The sequence below is a fragment of the Narcine bancroftii genome, chromosome 11 (genome assembly GCF_036971445.1).
Source record: "Narcine bancroftii isolate sNarBan1 chromosome 11, sNarBan1.hap1, whole genome shotgun sequence".
Classification (NCBI taxonomy): Eukaryota; Metazoa; Chordata; class Chondrichthyes; order Torpediniformes; family Narcinidae; genus Narcine; species Narcine bancroftii.
In genome coordinates, this window is record NC_091479.1 from 33,901,104 (window position 1) to 33,921,296 (window position 20,193).

The following is a 20,193-nucleotide window of genomic DNA, read 5'->3' on the forward strand; positions in this document are numbered from 1 at the left end:
GGCCTCGCACCGACGCCTCGGCTTCACCCAAACACCCCGCCGCTACCGGCCGCTCCCGGGTATGGCCCAGCGGGCTGCTGGTAGCCCGTTTTCCCTGGACCACGCGGCTGTGGATCCCGGCGCCGCCGCCAACTTTTCCCGTTGGGCCAGCGGGGACGCGACGGACCCTGAGCAGACGATGCCGCCGCAAACGTCCCGCCTCCCCACAGCACGAGCCAATCAGCCCGCGAATCCGCCCATCAATCCAACCCGACTTCAGCGTCCAATCAAATAGCGGCCTCACCGAATCAGGCCATTGGCTCGCGCAACTGAAGCAACCAATCAGCGAGCGATCGAGCGAACACACAGGTGAACCCAATCTGCATCGCAAGACAGAAAACAAAGGCAGTGGAAGGAGCAGGAGACCTTTCGGCCCTTCCACTTTCAACTACCCCAACAACTCAATCAAATCTTTGGGAAACACAGGATCACTTTGTCTTGGCTCCAGGATTCCTCTGATCTTAAGAAATACATTGTACCCCAACTGCAAGGGAGACTATTTATTATCAAACTTTCCTTTATATTTATTACTGCTTCCAATTTAATGGAGGACACAAGTGGTTGTGTCAACCAGCTGGACGGCCTCGGGGAACCTCATGGAGCAGGCAATTATGGTGAGAAGGTAACTCATCCCTTGGGAGGCCGGTAGTGACCCTACAATGTCATTGTAGATGTGGCTGAACCTATGTGGTGCTGGCTCGAATGTCTGGGGTGGTGTCTTCATGTATGTCTGCATTTTGGTCATCTGGCAAAGTGTACAGGCCTTGGCCCACTGACAACCTGTTTCTGAAGGCTCAGCAAGACAAACCTATTGACCACCATTTTGGCAGTACTGATGGCCGGGTGCGTCAGGTTGTGCACCTCATCATAAAACTGCCATCTCCATGCTGTCGGCACGATGAGGTGGGGTTTGCCATTGGAATGCCGCAGAGGAGCGTCTACTTACCAGGGTCGATGTTAACATCCTCCAGCCTGAGCCTGGACACTGCTCTCTTGCTTGCAAGGATCTCAGGGTCGTACTGCTGTCCCCTGCCGAGGGCTAAGTAGTCTATTCACTGGGACAGGGCCTGGTCAGACTTGATTGCGGCGGTGGGGCAGTGCGTCACCCACGATGTGTTGAATGTCTGTAGTGAACTCAGACTCATATGAGAGGAGTCGCTGCTGCTTGGCCAACCACAGGTCCAACACTTTATGGAAGGCAAAAGTTAATGGCTTCTAGTCCATGAAGACACTGAATTGTCTACCTTCCAAAAATACTTTAAGTGCCTGACTGCCAGGTACAGCACCAATTGCTCTCAGTCAAAGACACTGTATTTGAGTTCAGGTGGCCAGAGGTGTCTGCTAAAGAAGGATAGAGGCTGCCATTCCCCTTCGATGAATTGCTCCAGTGCACCCCCTACTGCTGTGCTGGAAGCACCTACTGTGAGAGTGGTGGGTGTCTCTGGACTGGCGTGTACCACAAGGGTTGTGTTGGCCAGTGCGTCCTTGGCCTTCTGGAACGCCTCCAAATCCTCATTGTCCCAGGTAATGTCTTTACCTTTCTCCGAATGATGTGGGCCACTACCGGTATGAATCGGTGATAAAAATTAATGGTACCAGTGAATTCTTGCAGCCCCTTCATTATGCGGGGTTTGGGGAAGCACTGAACATCCTCTACCTTTTCAAGCAGGATTTAGTTCCGTGCCTGTTGATTTGACCCCCAAGGAAGTCGAACGTTTCCAACCTGCACTGGCACTTAGCAAGGTTTATATAGTATGTCCAAATACCTCCAGCCAGGTGCACAGTCACATTCAATAGGGTAGAAAATTCCAAGGATATTTAATTTTCATTGAAGACATTTCTTAAAGTCTAAGCAGCCGATCGGTTATTGGGAAATTGTGACACTTGGTGAGCCTTTTAAATGCCCCTAAGATTTCTGCCTTCACCACCACTCCACTTCTTGGGCTCGTCCCATGTCCCTGACCTGGTACGCATACATTGCATCCCCTCCCCTTGTCACCCTCCTGTTGCTCCACCCCGAGCCAGTGGTGAAAGTGGTTTCTGTCCCAACAGGTGTTGGGGACCTCAACCAGGGAGCAGACCCAGGAGATGAACCTCAACTGCATCTAATTCACATTCCCGCAGATCAACGCACGACCGTGGGCCAAGGTGAGTGACCCATTGGTGAACCGGAGCTCCGGGGGTGGTCTCCATCCTCTGAGTTCATCCCCAATACTGTCCCCTGTCACCTACCAGGCCCATCTCCAAACCCCCATCTCCCACCAGGCCCATCTCACACACCTCTGCCCTGGCTGGAGCAGTTTCACTCTTCATGTGGGGGTCCAAAATGGATGGAGTGGGAAGGAAGTCCATGTACGTCGTCAGACTATCATGTTATGATCCCAAAGGACCCCAAAACCCAGCAGCAATAGACATTCACCAGGACAAGTAGTTGAGCGAGTCAAGGGTTGATTCGGTGAGGCCGCTATTGGATGAGACGCTGGGGTTGGGTTGGATTGATGGGTGGGTTCGCGGGCTGATTGGCTCTTGCTGTGAGGAGGCGGGATGTTGGCGGCGACGTCGTCTGCTCGGGGTCCGTCGCGTCGCCGCGGGCGCGAATGGGAGGAAGTTGGCGGAGGCGCCGGGTCCTTCCTCAGCCGCGCGGTCCAGGGAAAACGGGCGACCAGCAGCCCGGTGGGCCCCACCCGGGAGTGGCCGGTACCGGCGGGATGTTTGGATGGAGCCGAGGCATCGGTGCGAGGCCTGATGGCGCCGACAGGGTGAGGCCGGAGGCCGTGGGGTAACTGGCAGTGGGAAAGGGGCGGGGGAGGGGCAAGAAGAAGTTTTGGAAGTCTGGTTGGCGCATGGGCGGTCGATTTGCGACTTGGAGTTGGGTTTACGCATGTGCGGCTAATATGCACGTGCCGACTGACGGGCCACTCAGCAAAGCCACAAGTCGCGCATGCGCACTGAAATTAAGATGGCTTCCCCCAGCCGATGGACCCTGAGAAACTGAATCACAAAGTCAATCCGCACATTTTGGGTTTTACGTGTCCTGTGTCTCTGTTCACCTTTGAAAATCATTTGATTTTAAAAATAGGCTCTAAGACTTCAGGGTTCCTCGCACGGGGGCAAAACTCCGACTTGCGACCATTGTGGTATCTGATTGAACTTTTGGGTTCCATTGCGGTCGCAAGTCGGGAAGGACTTGGGGTCATTGGGTCGCTTAGGAAGGGATGGAAAACCAATGCATTTTTTTTTGCTTCCAAATGTTCATAGAATGTGTCTGATTCCATCCGTTGTTCCTGTTGTAGTATCACATTCTTCATAAAGTTAGATGATATTATTTTAAAAGTTGTGTCTCTTGAACAATAATGCTCCAATCCTTCTGATCCTGGCATACCATGTGTTTAAAATGTAATGTTTCTCAGTTACCTGTCCGAATAGCTTAAAAATATAGGTACTTTGGTGTTAAAAATACAAGGTAAAGATTTCACCAATCCTTTTGAATTTATGATCTCTGGGATTTCTGGACATGTTTTCTATTTAGGTTAGTGTATCATGCAGACCTGTTTGGTTGCAGCAAGTAAGAAGTTATCGCCTTGTAGCATCCGCTGTGGCAGCGCTACCAAATAAAGAGACATCCACCCAAGGTGAGAGTAAACCAAAGACTGGCTTTACTGTTTTAAATTCCCCATGTGTGCTCGCTGGCCCACCCACTTCTGGTGACGTACTCCCTGACTTCCAGCTTTACGTCATTGTGTCATGGCATCACTCTCCAGCTGTCTGCCTCTACGTGGAAGTGTAGGGCTCCTCAGCCCATACATGGTGCTAGGTGCGGGCTCCTTCTTGGCAGTGAAGGGGAGTCCGTGCCATCTTGGACTATCCGAGTGTTGCAGAGATTTGGCCTCTTTTTGCTCACCTGGTCTCTTGGCATGCTACAATCTCAGTGTTTATAAGCGGGAAATTCTTTCAATGTTTCATTCAACTTTATTACAAAATTCTTCCTAGATTATCTGTGTACCATTGAAGGTTATGGGTTTTCTTGAACAGGGATCATGATTATACTCATAATTTGGTGAGCCAATGGATGGGACATTTTTTGCTCATGCCCCATGAGAATCGAAATAAAAATGTAGTGACAAAATTAGGAAGGTTTGTTGACACTTCTTTTTAAGCAGGATGTCATGATGATGTTCATCTTGCATATGATTTGTCAGTTCTTAATGGCAGCTGCCATATTGGCATTGTAAGGAGAGATGGGAAATGGGTCAGGTCCTTGGTGGTCCCAGTAATGCAACATAGAAAGATGTCTTAGGGCTGAATGTGGTTTAGGGAGGGAGAGGGTAGAGTATTAATTTTTAAGAAACGTATGTTGCCAGCCACCTATCAATATTTTTTGTCAAATAGAAACTCCTGCTGGTAGAACCCATTTCCTACTTTGAACATTCCCAATGTCATTATCCAAGCAGATATTGTTCAATCTCACTTCTCCTTCTTCCAAGTTATCTGGATGCAGGCAATTCTTCTGCTGTGCACAGAATTGAACGTTTCTAAATTTCACCAGGTTTTGGTGCTCAAAAGGTAAATGTTTCCCGCTCAGAAGGTTCTTGTAGGGTTTTTAAAGATTTGTTGTTCCAGGATTTCCACAACTGAGGTACCTTCATTAGTCATCTCAATGTCTGGATGATGAAACTTGCCCCATCAGGATTTTCCAGATGGTAACTTATTTTTGCAAGCTACTACATAGTTCCATTCCTCTTATTCCAAACAACAGGAGTTCTTTCTTCTGCTCAAGCTGTTGTTAGATAAACAAAACCCACGTGTGACTTTCCTCTAAGCACCCTGCAGAAAAGTACTTGTAGCCATCCTGGCTCCATTTTCAAACAATGGTCATTCATTTTATGACATCAGTTCGACTAACACCAACTTGTGAATGTGAATAACTTTCTCCAGAGATCTTCAATATTTCTTCAGTCTTTCAAATAAAATGTTTTATAATATATGTGTGTGTATGTATGTAACCTACTCTAAATCTTACCAAAATCCCAAATATTACCAAATTCTCCAAATATATTTATCCATTACAATATCACGTAAGGTGCATTTAAGAGACTCTAAGACAGGTTTACATGGGTGAAAGAAAAACAGGGTTGTAGCGGACGCAATGTCACCGTCAGTTCACAGACTTACCTGACACGTAGCAGGCTAACAGTGCTGGGCACCAAAGTACAGTGAGTGGATCAGATGAAGCCCCTGCCTAAAGGCATGGGGCACAAATGGCTGGTAGCTTTAACCTGCTGGTCCTCTGGACCAGGTGTTCACTAATGTTCTCATTGAGAGGCAGGGAATAAAAGGTCTGTATGTCTGCAATAAACCAGTCTTGAGTTGACTACCTTTGTATGTGTTTTCCTTTATTTAGTAGCATCTACCGCAGTAGCTGCTACAGGGTTTTTTTTTTTGCTGGAAATATCAAGATCAACAAAACATCGTGGGTCAAAGGGCTTGTACCGTGCCGTAATATTCTGTTATTTCTGTTATTGCTTGATTTGAATATCTGTTGTAAGCTCTGTGAGACTTCAATAATGTAGCAAATTTGGGCAGCAACATTGCAGTCAGAAATTTGTATCTCCTGGTTGACTTGAGTTTTTTACCTTTTCACACAATGCTTTATAGTTCTGGTCAGTAAGAAAATAAATATTGTGCATGTTGAATATGTCATTATGTCTGAAAGTAACACTGGAAAAGAGTCATTAACACCAAGGTAAATAGCACCCTGTAGTGGGTGGTGCAGTTTCCTGATGGGCACAAGTTATCCCTCAGTGGCTACAGTGATGTGAAACTGTGGGTAAATTATTTTGATTTATACATGGCAAAATTGGCTGTTGTTTGTTCCAATTTCAGGTAGATGAGATTGCAAAGAGGGTAAGGATAGAAAATAGTTGGGGAACAAAACTGGGGCTTGCATTTGATGGTGTGAAAGTCAAAATGGAAACTCAGAATAGGCTAATCTGATTAAGCAAGCCACTGGCTCTTATACTTCCACCAGAAGTGAATTGAATTTTGAGGCATTTACGGTGGGTAATTTCAAAGTCTGTTGATTGTAAGAATAAATTAAGAGCCCTTTTGCCCCTGGCTGTGCTGAAACATTGTTTTGTTTATTAACTAAATCTTTCTGAGAGGGAGAATAGACTGAAGCTACTTTACTACTCGTTGTTGATGAATCTTGCAGTAGGATCTTTCAACTAATTACAGACTCCTAATTCCTCCCCCTCCTCAGTCATTTTCTCCTGCAATCTACATCATTTACCACCATCGAGGGATTCTCATGCAGGGTAAAGTTTCACAATCACCTCCTGCAACCATGTCTGTTCTCTCTGTGGCAGGAAACCCAATGCAGAGTAAATGACAGATTGGCTGAGCACCTCCAATTTGATCACAATGGCCATCTTGGCTCATGGTCACAAGCCGTTTTAAGTTCCATTCCATTCTCACACTGACCTTTGTCTTCTGCCTCCTCCATTGTCAGGGTGAGGTCAAATCCAGAGGAACCATCTCTTATTGCATTTGTGACTCGATAGTATGCATATGGAATTTTCCAAAATCATGTAACCTGTCCACCACCTCCCCCCTCCACAGGTTTCACTCTCTCTCCTGCTGATTCACCGAGTTCCCCTCGTATTCTCCCTTCCAAACCGATAACTTTTAAATGTGGGCAGAGAAATGGCAGATGGAGTTTAATCTGGACAAGTGTCTTGCTCTTCGAGAGGACTTGTCATACTGTTGCATAGAGGGATCTTGGGGTACAAGCGTGAGCTACTTGAAAGTGGCAAAACAAGTGTAGGGTGTTAAAGAAAGTATTCTTCATTGAGCAGGGCATTAAGTATTAAATGTGATTAGGCCACATTTTGAGTATTTTCTGCAATTCTAGTTGCTGCATGACAAAAGGAATTCATCTGGGGTTTGCTTGGGATAGAGCATTGGGTCTGAGGAGAAGTTGGACAAATTTGGATACTTTTCTTTGGAGCATGGGAGGGTGAGAGATGACCTGGTTGAAATTTATCCAATTATTGTAGTCCTGGAGAAGACAGATTTCTTCTTTCCTGGCCCCCGTGGGAGATGTAAAAATACTACGATCCCTATATTGAACATGAGAGGGGGAAAAGGAGAAAAGTGAGGCAGGTTTTTGCACAGTGCGGTGGGGGTAGGGCCCACACAGCCAGGATAGTGGTGAAATCACCATAATTTAAGAGGCATTTGGTTGGGCACATGAACAAGAAGGAATGGGTGATGTGTATGGACCATGTGCTGACAGATGGGATTAATTTAAATGAGCATCATGGTCACCACAGATATTGTTCACCAAATGGCCTATTCCTGGGCTGCTCTGTTGGGTGATGATTCATCTCTTTTCAAGGATTGTTGCCGATGGGCAGTAAACTTTTCACAGAGGTCTATCTCCAATGAATATATTTAGAACATTTCCATGAGTTAATTCCCTGTAGAAACAGCAGTTTATCATTCAAGCTGTGTAGCCACAGCAATAATGCAAAGTTTGAAGGCCATCATTACGGAATCCATTTTAATCAGCCTTCACCTTGTACAATGTTCAGTTGAGACAACAAAATCAAAATGCAAATTTTAACCTCTAGGAAAGATGAGTAATCCTCTGTACCACAGAATTATTGCTGAAAAAATATTTGGAAAATTTTGTGAATTCAGCTTCCAAAGAGGTGATGAAGAGGAACCACAACAAGATTTTAAAAAATTAAACCCAGAACATTTATTGGAAGACGTTCATCACAATAAACATGTTCAGGTTCAGTGATGATCGATTCTGGAATGGCATGTGGCAGTAATAAAAGGAATGCAGGATAGATATATTCCAAGGAAAAATAAATTAATGATTTGGATTGTGATTTAAATGGTTTTGTGGCCAAATTTGCAGAGGTCACCAAGATAGGGGACAGAGTAGGAAGTGTAGAAACCGTAAAGTTGCAGAAGGATATAAACAGATTAGGAAACTGGGCAAAATGATGGCAGATGAGATTTAACACCAAGAAATTTACTGTTGTACATTTTGGCAGTGGAAATAAACAGGAAGCATACTATTTGGATGGGATGAAAATTCAGACCTTGGATGTGCAAAGGGACCTGGGTGTCCTTGTTCAAGGAAACCTAAAAGTTAATGACCAGGTGAAATTGGTCATGAAGAAAGCGAATGCTATGATGGCATTCATTTCAAGAGGAATGGTGTACAAGAGTAAAGAGGTGTTGATGAGGCTCTATGGGGCACCGGTGAGACCTCATTTCAAGTACTGGGTGCAGTTTTGGGCCCCCTATGTGAGAAAGGATGTGATGTTGTTGGAGAGGGTGCAGAGGAGAATGACTAGGATGATTCCCAAAATGCAAAGGATAACGTACAAGGAGTGTTTGACAGCTTTTGGGTTGTATTCATTGGAGTACAGGAAATTAAAGAAGAAATCTCATGGAGGGATTTTGTGTATTGAAAGGTTTAGATAGGGTGGATGCGGGTAAGATGGTTCCCTTGGTGGGTGAATCGAGGACAAGAAAATTAGAGGTTATCCTATAAAACAGAGATTAGGAAGAACTTGTTTCGCCAGAGGGTCGTGGATCTGTGGAACGGCTGCCACATACAGTAGTGGAAGCCAGATCACTGAGTATTAAATCAAGAAATAGTTTTGTTTCAGTTTACGGAGCAGATTCGATGTTCCTTTGTCCTCATTTGGGAGAGATTATCGAAGGCAACTGAGAAAAATGGAACAATTCTAGGCAGTTGTTAGAATAGGTTATTAGTTTGGCATCTCTATGTAAAACTCCAAAACTATCTGTCACTTTGGAGCGGTGCCTGTCCCTCCAACTCCTGAGGAACATAGATTTGCTAATATGTCATGTGTTCATTCAGCTACAAATGATTCTCTTATTCAAATATGCCCAGAGGTCACTTGCATTTCATTTCAGCTTCACATCGTTTTGGGTGGGTTTTCAGTTGTAAATGTGGCCAGTTCCACTTTGGGAGAGAATTTCTTGTCACATTTTTCAGTGATGTATTTGTCAAAATGCCATTGTGTGGACTGCAGCTCTTGAATGCAAGTGAGCTACATTTATTGTCCTTCCAATGCCATCTGCTGCCTGACAAGCCTTCAACCTGGCTCCTGCCCTTTCCAAGCCTTCCTCAAGTCTTTTCCTCGCCTCGTGTCCCCATCATAATGGTGTGCAGACATGCAATAAGCCACCATATAAAGGCAGGGTCTATGAGACGCAGGCTTGTAATACCCCGGATTATCTTAAAATCTCAAAATTGGAATGGCAAGAATTGTGCCTAGCCCACAGATCTGACAGCTGCTGGGCTTCACGATTGTATGTGGTTCTGAACAAACTAGAGATTGGCAGCCTTGCAGAGATGATCGTCCCCTGAACAATTCCACCATGCCTGACTGATACAATATTCCAAATTGACAAGACTTCTCAGCAAACCTCCATGGCAAATCTGCATTTGCCAAAATAGATCTAGAATGTGCTTACTATTATATTCCATTTGAGTCTTTGGATGTCACAAAGACAGCAGTGATGCTCCCGTTCGGCATGTTTGTGTTTCTGAGAAAACCATTCGGTCTATGGAAATCAGCTCAGAAATTCCAGTGGTTCATGGAACACGAACTCACTGTCCATGGGTTTGTTTGGTGCTTGTGTTGATTGAGGAGATCTGGTTGTAAGTGTGGATGAAGAGGAGCACAAGAGCCACCTTATCTCATTGTTTCTAAGGCTTGAGGAATGTGGTACCATGATCAATCCCAGGAAAGTGTTTCTGGTGTTTCTGATCTTGTATTTTTGGGAGCTAGAGTTATGCCACATGGTATTTTGCCTGATGAATGGAAAGTGCGTGAAATTTGAGAATTTCCTCCCTCTGTTACGTTTGGCCAGTTGTGATGGTTTTGAGGTATGAGGGATTTTTATTGCTGTTTCCTGGTGAATGCCACTACACCTCTTGCTGTACGACTCAAAGGATCTGATCTCTGCTTCAAAAAGACATTATCTTTGGGAGACCATCCTGTTTATGCTTTCCATGATGTGAACACTGTTCTGACATATGTCACTAAGGTTGTACATCAAATGCCCAAGATCTTGCTCTCTTACCACAGATGCATCTGACAGTGCTGTGGGAGCAGTGTTCGAACAACGAGTCTGTGGGCAATTGGAACCTCCGGTGTTTTTTTTCAGCCAAGCGGTCACCGGCTCAGGCAAAGTATAGTACATTTGGGCAAGAACTCTGAGCTATCTATCTCGCAGTGAAACATTTCAGTTTTTTTTTTAATTTATAGTTTTGTATACAGTACAATATAATACCAGAATCGTATCCAAATGATACATTGATCAAAATAGAATAACAAATAAATGGTTGTACTGTCCATAAAAGTGAGAAGAGAAGAAAAGTATAATGAAAAAAAAAACAGATCTAGGTTCAAAGCTCCTGTGATAACTATTTCCTCCCAAAAGGAAAGGCAGGACATTAAAAAAATATTAGAATTAAACCAACATGATAAGGTTCAACCATTAAGATTAATGAAAAGTGGTGGTGGGGTGGAGAAGTTAATACATTAGATATCCAAACCCATATCTAAATATGGTTTCCATATTTTGAATAATGTATCATACCCAGTTAATATTATACGTCACCTTTGCTAAGGGAATACAATTTTGCATTTCCCCACAATCAATTTTAAGATGGGATTCAGATTTCCATGGAATTGCTATACATCTCCTGGCCACTGTCAATGCAACTTATAAAAATAATTAATTGTTCTTTGAGAAATTGAATTAGGCTTCCAAATCATATACATTTCCCAAAAGTAAATGCTCAGGTGTTGATGGTAAACATTATTATAATTTGTTCCAAAAACTTGCCCAGATCTTTCCAAAATGATGTCACCTTGAGACATGACCAAAGAGAATGTATAAACGTACCAATTTCTGTGCCACATCTAAGACATAAATTTGAAAAAATTGCAATAAATTAATTGATATAGCATTAAATATAATTGATGAATAAATTTGTAATTAACTAATCTATCAAAAACATTAATTACTGTCTCAACAAATGTCAGACAAGCAAAAAGGGTCAATTTCAGTTCCCAAATGCAATTCCCATCTTTCTTTTGATTTATTCAAGTCTGGGTTTGGAGATTCCTCTTGAAATAGTAGATACAATTTTGAAACAAATTTATTTGTAATTCTCTCATGAATCCAAATTTCCAATTCAATATTTCAGCTTTTTATTGGAATGTCATTCTTACACAATTTGTACAGACCACCAGCCTCTTCTGCATACTGAAAGTAGAAGCACACATCTCTATTTGCACAGAGAGATTTGGCACTTGGAGTTCATCCTACAATTTTCATCGGACACACAGCATATCTGAGGAAAAGTGAATGCTGTGGCTGGTGCCCGATCCAGGCGCGACATTACATCCAACAATTGCCATCGATTTCACTGCCATGGCTCATGCACGGCACACTGATGCCGATTTCATCAGGTCAACTCTGGTCTCCATTTTCAAGATGTGACCCTGGATGAATCGGGTGAAAAGTTGGCCTGTGATTTTTTTTCCCCCAACAGGAAGGACTCTGCCGTTTGTGTGGCAGCTATGAGGCAGGAGATTTTCTCTTCATAATCTATCTCTTCCTGGTAGAAGAGCATCAATCAAACTGGTTAAGGAAGATTTTATCTGGTTTCATGTTGAACAGAATGTTGTATTATGGGCAAGGACTCGCTTGCTGGTTCAATGGCCTAAAGTCTCCAGGCACATGAAATTCAAGCTGGGGGATTTTGTTGTTTTGGAATCCCATTTCCAGCACGTGCACCTTGTGGCTTGGAAGGTCCACTTCTGCCAACTCGGCAATGTACTTATCTGCTCACATGTGAGGACTGGACGACCAGGTGGCAGGATGAAATTCCTATCATCGGCATCTCTGGAGAGACAATTGTTTGGGCTTTTGTGGATCATTGGATTCCATCTTTTGGTGTTCTGGGCACTACTACAACAGATCAAAGGTTTCAGTTCGAGTCAGCATTGGTCCGAGCTCTCACTGATCCTCTGGGCACAACCTGAATTATCGCTGAGCATTTCAGGCAAACAGCTTCTTTGAGCGTTTCCATTGACAATTGAAAGCAGGTGGTGATGCACCTCCATGGAGCGAACGTTTGGCCATGGTTCTCCTTTGCATGCCTACTGCTGTTAGGGCAGATCATGGATGTTTAGTGGTAGAGCTAGTCAATGGCTGTATGCTGACCTTGCCAGGTGAGTTTGTGAATCTGAGTCCAGGCACAGTGCTCAATGAACAGGTTAGTTATCTTGATTGTCTTCGAGAAAATGATTTGGCAGAGAATGATTCCAACTGAAACGGTATCTTCTTATGAACCAAAGTAGCAACACCTCGAGCTTTCGAATTAAATGGAGATGAAAAACATGTCCGACCCAATCTCTTTTCAATTTCATATGTTCTTTCTCAAACATATGAGTTTCTTGCAAAAAAGCAAGATCAACCTTCATTTTCTTTATATATGCCAATATTCACTTTCATTCAATCGGATTATTGTCCTTTAACATTAAAGATCACAAAATTGAAATGAGCCATAACTTAATTTCCTCCTGAGATTGACACTTCACACAAGTAAATGCTCTTCACAAACCCCTCTTTTCAAAGAAGAAAATCCTGTAAAAAAACCTACGAGTATAAGAGTCGGATCCCCCTCTGTGGACCAGGTGCAGCTAATACCACAAGTGGCAGATGACTTTAGAAGTAGTCGAGTCAACCACCACCCCCCAACTGAACATTAAAACCCATCAGTCATCCCAGTGATAACACCCACATTGAGCTTGAGCTTCATCTTCAACATCACTCACCAATTCTGATTCCAACTTCTTTTCCCCATACCCATCCCAATCTTATCCTCGGACATTTTCCCCATTGATTCCTTCAAATCTGGGAAGGAATTCACAAAAGTTAATGCACCATAAGGACTCTCAAAACATTGAGACTGATCAGGCCCATAAAGTAAAGTAAACTTATACCCTTTCTTCCACAGAACTGCTTTGGCCAGATTAATCTCTTTCCGTCACTTAATAATCTCCTGACTTAAATCAGCATAAAATATAACCATTTTGCCTTGAACCATCATAGGGCTTTGATCAAGGCGAGCTTTCTGAACCGCAAGCCGCAATATAATTTCTCTATCCTGATATCACAAACATCTTAAAAGAACCGCTCTTTGCATTTGACCCGGAAAAGATTTTCTCCTTAACGCCCTCTGAGCCCGATCTAAAAAAACTCAACTCCCAACATCTCTGGAATCTATTTCCAAAAATAATTTTACAGGATTTGAATCTTCAATATCTTCCAGCAGACCAACTATCTTAATATTATTACGACAACTTTGATTTTCCAACGAATCAATGTTTTGTAACAAATCTCTCTTCTGGACATCCCAGCCTGTAAATAAATCTTCAATATGATCCATTCTCTCTGCATAATGGTCCACACGATCCTTACAGTCATTAAAAACTTCTTCTATCCTCTTAAATTGATCTTGTCCAGTGTCCACTGCTGTTAAACTCTTATTAATATCAACTTGAATAGATGTAATTTCTTCACACATACCAGCCATTTTTTTTCCTTCATACCAGCAAATTGATCATTTAAAGTTTCAAAACCTTAGTTCACAGAAGACATCATATTTTCATTTTGATGGATCAGTTCTGTAGAGGGGCCTTGAAGTCTGGGGAAGGTATCTGGTGAAACAACAGCTTTCATTGGAGAAGGAGATGTTCTTCAAGCCTCAGGCCTTCCTTCAGTGAGTCCAACTGCAGCAAGTAGTAAATCTTGCTCTTCTTCTTCTTGAACCTCTGAGTTGTCCTCCTCCACCTCTTCTCTTCCACATCATACCTGGCAGCCGGACTGTAGATCGGATCCAGAATTTCCTGCAAGTGAGAACATCTCCAGATGCTCCGCTGCATACAGGCAGTCCCCTTCCCGGTATCTAGAGCTCACATTCGGGCATTCACCCCCCACTCTCCTTAGTCAAGCCCGGCTCGTGTCGAATTCCTTACTAGCGCTCCTCCTGGCCCGGCCAAAAATCTTGGCGCCATCTTTCATCTCCGGATGTGCAGAGGATGCAAACATTTCTTCCAGCTGCTCCCGACTTGCACGTTGAGGCTTCGGATCCATGTCTAACGTGTCCTGAGGTTCCTTCTGGAAGGTCGGCCTTGCTTCTTCTGCACTTTTCACAGGTTGACAACCTAGGTTTTTTCTAAGTTGCTTGTAATGAAATGGTATTGTATGTACTGACCAGTACAGGCACGGGCTGGCAACCCCCCTCCTGATGACATCCTCTCCTGGATTCCTCCCTCGACACCTCCACTGTGATCCAGGCCTTCACTTCCCTCACTTGGACCCGGGCCTGCAGTCTTGTGTGTAATAAAGCCTATCGTTCCCCTCAGTCTTTGTCTCTGTGATAATTGGGGCAACTGATCGTGCCCAACACTGTTTTTTTTCTTTCTTCATTTCCAGAATTCTACAGTAGAAAATTATTGTTCAAAACATTGATAAAGTCAAACGAGACATTACGGTTCGAGTATTGAACAGTTCAGTCAGGGAGAGGTGTCTTCGAACTTCTTTTTCCTACGCCATCTTGCCACGGGACTCCCCCTCAGCTGACTCCTTGAACACCATCCAATCCATGGACTCTAGGCAGACCTGCAGCTGTCTTCCCTCCCGTGACCACCTTCTGGTTGTCCTGATCTAGTAAGTGTTGTGAGCAATGTTAGGCCCCATTTCTAAGAGAGGATGTGATGGCCCAGACTTGTTTTACAAGAATGATCCTGGGGATGAGAGGAATAATGTTTGAGGAGCATTTGATGGTTCTGGGCCTGGACTCGCCCGAGTTTATAAGGATGAGGCAGGACCTCATTGAAATCTGATGAATAGTGAAAGGGCTGGATAGAGAGGATTTTGCCAGTACTGGGAGAGTTTAGGACCAGTGGGTACAACCTCATAATAAAAGGATTTCTGCTTAAAACGGAGATGGAGAAATCTTTTCATCTAGAGCAGTGATTTTCAAACTCCTCCTCCACACCCCCACACCCTGGATCAAATTCCACTTAATCCCTTTGCCAGAAGTGCTCTGTTAGTAAGGAATTACTTAATGAGCTATGTGATTGGGGAAACAAAGTTTGAAAACCACTGTTTTAATTGTACGTCATTGACTTGTTCTGTGCGTGGTTTCATAACTCCAGAGGAAATGGGCCAATGACAATTTATCTCAAGCAAAATCTTTCCTTCACAATTGGGTCGACTGCAGTCTTTCTCAGCCTTTTTTCCCATTCATATTCCACTTTAAGCAATCTCTTACTCATTTTTCGACACTCCAAGGAATAAAGTCCCAACCTGTTCAACCTTTCCCTGTAGCTCAACTCCTGAAGACCTGGCAGCGTCCAAGTAAATCTTCTCTGCACTCTATCAATCTTACTAATACCCTTCCTGTAGCTAGGTGACCAGAACTGCACACAATACTCCTAAGTGGGCCTCACCATCATCTTATCCAACCTCATCATAACTTCCCAACTCTTATTTTCAATATGTTAATTAATGAAGGCCAAGATGACAAAAGCTGTCTTTAGTACCCTGTCGTCCTGTGACACCACTTTCATGGAATTATGTAACTGTGTTTTATCTCTTGCTACCAATTTCTATAACTTGCTGTTCAATTTCATATCGTTGGCTTTTGGATTATTTTATTGTGTCCCTTGATCTAGAGAGTTCTGGCAGAGCAAAGGAATTTTGTTTTCTTTTGTCAGGTCAAATTTTGTCACATTGATCCAAAAACAAGTATTTTCACCATTCCTTCATTTCAGATTCTCTGCAGCTGTCGTATTGAACCTCACAGTGATGGCATCATGTTTGTCTTGTTTATCCTTTATCCCTCCATCCAGACAGATGTGTTGATCAACGAGTCGACTTCACTCATCCAGCAGCCAATTCTGCTGTTGGGCTTTTCATCCCACTTATTCAGTTTGTTATCTCTCCTCTTCTTTTTCTCAAAAAGAGAATCAGGTTTGTCTGATCATCTTCTTGAATCCCAGTGAAAGGTTATCAACCTGAAGGTTTTAAAGCCGATTATTTTTCCAGTAGATGGCTTGCCGAGTATTTCCAGCATTGAATTTTTATTTTACTGCCTTGGTGTATTACTGAGTGCTTTAAATAGTAGAAGAAATGTGGGTTGGGTTAAGTGGAGATGTCTTGATTATGGAGTGAATTTAGAAAAATAGACATAAAAGGGAAGGGAGCATGGAAATAGTTAATTCATCTTTTAAAATTGTTTTTTGAGCTATGATTGTTTTCTGATGTACGCGCAGTGTTCAGAATTAAAAATTTATTATGATGAACATGTCACAATATTTGTCATTTTGTGGCAACAATATAGGTGCAAATATTGCTATAAATTACATTTTTAAAAAAGAAATCTATTTGTGCAAAATGAAGAGTAAGTGAGAGAGTGACTGTGGTTCCTTGTCCATTCAGAAATCTGATGGCAGAGGGAGAGAAGCTGTGTTTGTACCATTGGGTGTTCGTCTTCAGGCTCCTGGACCTGTTTCCCTGGTGATAGCAGGGTGAAGAAAGCTTGGCCTGGGTGGTGAGGGTCCTTGAGGATAGAGGTTGTTTTCTTCAGACTCCGCCTCTTGGAAAAGTCCTTAATACGTGGGCCAAGGATGAAAGGGGAAAAGTTTAGTTGAAACATGAGGGGGAACTTCTCCACACAAGGTGGTGGGAGAGTGGAACAAGCTGCCAGCTGCATGAGGAAATATGAGCTCAATGTTAGCATTGAAGAATTTGGACAAGTTCAGGGATACGAGGGGGATGGAGGTCTCTGGACTGGATGCTCGTCAGTGAGACAAGGCAGAATAAGAGTTGTTTTGTGGGCGCACGAAAACATAAGACAGACAGCTGTGTACTCACCCATTTAATGGACTGTGCTTGGTGCAGCGTGCCGAGGAATGGCACGTTGATCTGTGGAGACTCCTGCCGGAAAGTGTGGGATACTCACGGGACTTTTTTTAAACTTGCCGGTAGCAAACACTTCATTATGTCCCACCTTGTCTCGTGGAGTCCGGCACATATAACCATATGACAATTTACAGCACAGAAACAAGCCATAACAGCCAAGTGCATGCCATTTCACATGAACCACTCCACTCCCTAACCATTCCCCAGCCCCTTCCCACACTCTGCCCATATCCTCCAACCCCCTCATATCCATGTACACATCCAACATTCTCTTCAATGACAGAAAGGACCCTGCCGCAACTATCTCTTCTGGAAGATCATTCCATTCTGCCACCACACTCTAGTGAAGAAACATCCTCTAACATTTCTCCTGAAGTTTTACCCCCTTACCCTTAACTCATGCCCTCTTGTTCCAGCCTCCCCTGCCCTCTGTGGAAAGAGTCTACTCATGTCTTGCCTATCTATTACCTTCATAATTTTAAATACCTCTATCATAACCCCCTTCAATTGTCCACGTTCCAATGAATAAAGTCGCTGTCTCCTTCATCTTCCTCTGTACCCTAGATGTTGTAAGTCAGGCAACATTTTTGTAAATCTTCTCTGCACATGGCCTCACCAATGCCTTAAACAGCTATACTCTAGTCTATGCTATGATTTATGAAGGCCAGCATGTCACATGCCTTCTTAACTACCATGTCTACATGGGAAACCACTTTCAAGGAAATCTGTACCATAACTCAAGATCCCTCTGTTCCTCTGCCTTCCTCGATGCCCATCCCTGAACTTCATATGTCATATTAACATTATTTTTTCCGGAATGCAGCACCTCATACTTGTCAACATTAAATTCCATCTGCCATCTTTCAGTCCACTTTTCCAAACAAACCAAATCCTGTAATCCAAGAAAACCTTCCTCACATTCCACCAGTCCCCCTAATTTTGTATCGTCTGCATATTTGATTACCCAGTTAACCACCCCCTCATCCAAATCATGAAAATAAATGATAAACATCAGGGGACCCAGCACCAATCCCTGAGTCACACCGCTCGTCACAGGCTTCTATCCTCACAGACAGTTGTCCACCATGACTCTCTGCTGTCTGTTTTACAGCCACCTCTGAACCCATCTCATTATCTATTAATCCCTAGTCACTGAACCTTCCTAACTAACTTTACATGCGGAACCTTATCAAAAGCCTTACTAAAATTCAAATAGATATCGTCAGCCACCCTACCTTCAGCCACTTGCCTTGTCACCTCTTCAAAACATTCAACAAGATTCATTAAAATGATTTTCTCTTCATAAACCCATTCTGGATGCCCCTGATCATTCCCTGCCTATCTAGATATTTGTACATACTATCTCTGAGAATACCCTCCATAACTTTTGCCACCACCAAAGTAAAACTTACTGGCCGATAAATACTTGGCCTGCACCTTCTGCTTTTTTTAAACAGTGGAACAACATTTGCAACCCTCCAATCCCGCGACACCACACCCTTCTCCAGTGATGTTTGAAACATCACTGTCAGAGCCCCGGCTATTTGCTCCCTGACCTCCCTTAATGTCCTGGGGAAAATCCCATCAGGACCAGGAGACATCCAACTCTATTGACCCTAGAAGCTCCAAATCCCTCTCTTTACTAATCCCTATCCTTTCCATAACTAAGCCATTCACCTCATTTATCTCACATAGTCCAGTGTCCCTTTTGCTCGTGAATACAGAAAAGAAAAAAAATTGTTCAATATCTCCCCCATCTCATACAGCTTCTCACTTACACATAGTCCACCGTTCCCATTTTCCAGTGGACGGACTCTATCCTTAACCCTCTTTGTACTGTTCTCGTATCTGTAAAAACCCGAAGGACTCACTTTCACCTTATTAGCTATGGATACTTCATACCTTCTTTTTCCCTTTCTAATTTCCCTCTTGAGGTTCTTTCTTCAATATAAGTAAGGATCATAAATCTCATCAATCTTTTGTTTCTTATATTGAGCATGGGCCTCCCTCTTATCCCGAATCATTCATAATTTTTCTAGAAATCCACAGCTCCCTTGAACTTATAATCTTACATTTCAGCCGATCTGGAACAAAATGATCCTGTACTCTCAAAATCTCACCTTTAAATACCCTCCAATTTTCCTGTTCATCATTTCCAGCTAAAAGATCAGCCCACACAACTCTTTGCAAATCTCTTCTCATTTCTTCAAATCTGGCCTTCCCCCACTCAAAGACCTTTGAGTTCAGACATGACCTATCCCTTTCCATAATTAAGCTAAATCTAATTAACCCATGATCACTGGATCTGAAGTTCTTCCCAATGCTCACCTCCGCCACCTGCCCCATTTCATTCCCTAACCACAGATCAAACACTGCCCCCCATCTCGTGGGCATCTCCACATACTGCTGCAAAAAGCAGTCCTGAACACGTTGTCTAAACTCTAAGCCATGCTGACCTCTCACTGACTGTGTTTCCCAATCGATGTTAGGACTTCACTTGCCTCCTTTCCAGACCCATCAACCAAGGATGAAACTTAGTTTTGTCTTGTGTCATAATGGCAGAGGACATGAAATTCTGGTACATAGTAGGTGCATTGGATGCTGCTAAAGCATGTCGTAGAAGAGAATTTGTTGCTAATCCCCTGGCAGAAAACCAGTACACGAGGCGTCGCGCAATTGGTCTGCACATGTACCTCATGCCAGACTGCCAAAATTCAACGGCACACTAAGGCACTTCTTCAACCTTTCCCAGTGGTACACACGTGGTTGGAACATGTGCATGAGGATCTGCTCGGACCATTGCCAAAATCTCAAAACATGAGATACATTCTAACAGTCGTAGAACGTTTCACACGCTGGCCAGAAGCCATCTCGTTTCCATCTAGTGACACTGAGACAAGGGCTATAGCATTCATCATTAATTGGATGGCTAGATTTGGTTTCCCGACCCACATTGCATCAGACCACGCACCACAATTCACCCACAGTCCAACGGACTTGTGGAACGTTTCCATCGGCAACTGAAGGCCCTACTCACCGGACACAATATAGTCGATGAATTGCCATGGGTTCTATTGGGAGTGTGCACGGCTC